Genomic DNA, 4698 nt, shown 5'->3' on the forward strand with positions numbered 1-4698 from the left:
AGAAACCCGTTTATATATATATATATATAGCATAATAAATAAATACGAAAGGGAAAAAAAGAGAGAGAAAAAACGAAGAAAATTAAGAAAACCATTAAGTTTTATTTACTGTGCATAAGCTGCAAGTAAATAGAACTCGTAAAATAAGTTAAAAATGTAGAGAAAACATGAAAAAATTACAGAACAATGAAAAAAGGGAAAAAGAAAACTAATATTAATAAAAATAATAAAAATAGGATATAATCCTTCATGCGGATATAATCGTGTGATAAGATTACAATTTTCCGTATTTTTATAAATTTGTTTCTTCGGATTTTTATCATTTTTCTTTTCCTTTTTCTATTTTCTGTAATTGTTCCATGTTTTTTAACCGACGCAATCTATTGCAAACCAATACAAAAATTGTTGTAAAAATCTATTTCTGAAAACAATGAATGGTGATCTTTATCATCATCAAATTAGTGAGAAGAAATTGAATGGAAGAAACAAAAGTAATGAGGTTGAATATGAAGGGAAAAAAACATTAAGAAAATGAATCTTAGTATATAAACCAAGAAAAAAAATTTTTTTTTTTTACAAAATACAATATAAGAGTAAATTCATTAGATATATTACCGTCTGGTGTCTGGCAATTTATAAACACATTTGTAAATTTTTCAGTTTGAAGAAATCAAGCCAAATTAAATAATTAATTTCATCCTAGTAATACATTCTTGACTTACGGTAATTGAAAACGAATGTTTAATGAAGAATAATTTAAGCTAATATTAGACTGCTATCTTTGGTAGATATTTTTATCAGTCTGATGCCTTTTGTGCCTCCATATGAGAGTCAGGATTTGTGTAAAAAATAATTATTTTCATAATTTTAAAAAAAAATGCTCTAACATTAAAACCAAAATTTAAAATTGACAACCTCCCACTGTTCTGTTTCATGTGGTACAGTCACCAAACGTGAACTGAATTGCGTTGTTTATAGATAAAACGATCGAGCTAAGACTAAATAAAAAGATGCAAAGTTCAATGTAAAATATAAAGTGAAAAAGTAAAAACTTAATTTACGAAACTATTTTTCTCATGAGATCTTGATTTTATTTATTTACATTTACATATATAGTGTGTCAAATAAAGCCTTCTTTAGCCACAGAATATTCATTTAGAACAACAGTAAAACTTAAATCTAATTTCATGCTAAAATCATTAAAAAGTCGTATATAGAAATCTAGTGGGCAACAATTCGCACACTAAATTTCTATTTCCTCACATGTGAATGCGAATTCGCCTTACATTTAATAAATTATCAACAAAAATTAACGATATTGAAAAATTGAAATTTTTAGTATGTATAAGCAATTCTTGTTGCATCATATTAAATTTTATATTGCATACATAGAAATATTTTTTCTCAAGAAATAGTCAAGTTTAAAAGTTTATAGATGAATGTATGGTCAAATATATTAATGGTATTAAAATAATCTTGGCGCACTCTTTCAAATAAAATTTTCTATTACTTGATGCTTATTGGATTTGACACCGATTGGCCACTAGTATGGAAAACATGAAGAAATGGAAAATTTAAAATATAATTAGGCATGAAAGCTGTGTTGATTAAAATGGCTCAAAAAGGCAAAGAGTATATACAAGGAAGATGTAAAAATGTGGATTTCGAAGACAAAAAAGATTGAAGACATGTTTCGACACAAGAATCAAGCATATAACCTCCATATGATTACCAGTCATTACTCCATATGATACCAACATAATCTTCTCCATATGATTACCATTTATTTCTAAATAATTTTATTCCAATTTAATTGAAAGTATTAGGAAATATTTATTGTTCTTTAAGAGATTTTATTACCTAGGAAGGAGTTAAAAATTATTTATTTAACAGCAAAAAAATCCTAATCAAATTACGGTAAATAGTACCGGCACTCAGTATGTCGATTTTTTTTAATCGTAAAATTCATTTTTACGGTAAAATTTTACGGAACAAAGTTGTGATACATCGTTAATTTTTTACAATATTACTTTCATTATTGAATTATCGAATCACTATAATTAAATTAACATTATTGTAAAAATCACGGTACATTATTTTTCGGTAAAATGGATTTTACACATGATGCACCCAAAGGAATTCGAAATTTGATTCGGAATCTTCTCATAGTGTCCAAGCACTCCAGGTATTAAAATTTCTACATAAAATATTTTTAATTTAGTTTTTGTAAAAAGGGATTTAACATAATCCCATTTTGCTTAAACTCCTTTAAAAGTATATCAGGGACCAGGATATCCCAGTTGGTAGAGCGTTGGATCCATGTCCAAGAAGTCATGAGTTTGATCCCCGCTGGCAGAAGATATCCCATGTAGTAAATGCACGTTAAATCTGTCGGGTCATAAAATCCTCCATGTTCTCATAATAAATCATACCTCTGGGGGTACGGAGTTGGATACTGATGGTTCTCTAGTTCAAGTCAAAATAAAGATCTGTGGATGAATGAATAGATGTATGAATGGGTCCGCTCTAGAAACGGGCAGTGACGTGTGTGTGGTTGAAATCGTATTCTTGGCCATATATAGGGTGACCAAAAAACAAGAAAGGCACCTTCAAACTCGCTTTGTTTCACCAAGCAAGCTTTCTGATATTGGAAAGTGGCATTAGAATCAACAATATCAAAAGTATTTCAGATATATCTTAATTTTATAGTGTTTATGTTGTTCCATAATTTAGGATAGAAATATCCAACTCTTATTTCCAATTGTTTTCAGAACATTTCAATATTTTTATTTTATAATTACAATTAAAAATACAAGGAATAGCGTTTCTATAATATTATCAACATGCACTATTTATTTTGTTTTTGACAAATAAATAACACTATAAAGTGAATTTATAAATAAGAACTAAAAATGTAAAGAATATTTGTTTTATACCGATCACTCATAAAGATCAAGGAACAGCCATACAAAATCAAAGAAGACTAAAAAAAGTTAACAGAAAAAAATTGAAACCACTATCTTTAAATCGATAAAAAACAACAACAATTTATTCAGCAAAGTATACATTAAAATTGAAGTGCGTGCAGTTAATTGCTTCGTTCATTATTTCTATTTAAAATAAACATTTCTTATAAATCATTTATTTATTTTTTGTAAATTTAAAGTTTTTAAAAATATTTTATGTTAAATCAATTCAGCTATGTGGATAATTACATTTGTCTGCCTTTTTCCACTTGTTTGTATATGATATTAAGTTTTCCGTTCGCATCGCTTTGAGGTAACCTATTATGCATATTCCGTTCGCATCGCTTTGAGGTAACCTATTATGCATATTAACAAAAGGAATTCATTCCTAATAACGAAGTTAAGCTTTGATTATACTTTCTATTTGAAAGCTTCATTTGTATCCCATGGTAACTAAAGTCTGCCGTATTTGTGTTAATTTGTGCCAGGAAGCTCTGTATCTTAACTGCGTTAAATAATTTTATTGATGAAATTTGTTTTTGGTTGCATTCAAAATGGATTCAAGCGCCGTTTTTCGAAAGTAAGTAAGTTTTCGAGGGAATTGAGTAATTTGAAGAACATTTTAATTCCTTTTCTAATTGCTGCACTTGTTTCTAAAATATCCTTCTTAATTATAAGAAGCACAATATAAATGCGCTGTAACCATAAAATTAAAGTGAATTTCATGAAACTTTCATTTAAAGTACTTAAACTTTTCCAGCTGAATTCTTGAAAGAATATATTATTATTAATAAAAAAAAGAGAATCCACCGCTCTTTTAGGTGTTCAAATTTCCGTTACATTTTGTTTTGCTACGCAAACACCATCAGACTTAGCTTTTTTAAATTTCGAGGTGATTAAAAAGAAGTAGAGAGAGTACGATGAAATAAAAAAAAAACATCATTTGATTATTGGTTTGAGAAATGTAAAACTTTAAATAAAATTGATGCGAGGGGCCCATAGAACTGAAGAAGAAAAAGTGCTATTTTTACTTATAATCTTAACATGAGTTCGCTTCGTAATTCCAATTAGTTCTGAAGTTACATAAATTTCCAGTGCTTTTATTTTCGCTATTTGACGTTCTGACGTGATGTTCAAATTTGACGTTCTGAAAGAGTCATTTTATAATCTTAACACAAGTTCGCTTCGTAATTCCAATTAGTTCAGAGTTATAAAAATTTCCAGTGCTTTTTTCTCGCTATTTGACGTTCTGAAAGAGTCATTTTTACTTATAATCTTAACACGAGTTGGCTTCGAAATTAAAATTAGTACAGAAGTTATACAAATTTCTAGTGCTTTTTTTTCGCTATTTGACGTTCTGATGTGATGTTCAAATTTGACGTTCTGAAAGAGTCATTTTTACTTATAATCTTAACACGAGTTCGCTTCAAAATTCCAATTAGTACAGAAGATATTTCAATTTCCAGTGCTTTTTTTCTCTCGCTATTTTGCTTAAAATAACTTAACATAACTTTTTCAAACCAGTTTTTCATTTGGATCTTCCCAAAAAGAGAACTGCCCAGGGCAGAGTTGTTCAGTTTTTAGGTATGATTAATAATGATATATCAAAGATTTCTGAAGCCTGTAACCAAAAATTATAAAACTTGATTTTAAATTTTTTTAATGGATTCTGTTTCTGTCTATCGTTCTAGAAAAGGAGCCAAAGTAGAAGATGACTTCTTCCACAGTTTTC

The sequence above is a fragment of the Parasteatoda tepidariorum genome, chromosome 6 (assembly GCF_043381705.1).
Source record: "Parasteatoda tepidariorum isolate YZ-2023 chromosome 6, CAS_Ptep_4.0, whole genome shotgun sequence".
Lineage (NCBI taxonomy): Eukaryota > Metazoa > Arthropoda > Arachnida > Araneae > Theridiidae > Parasteatoda > Parasteatoda tepidariorum.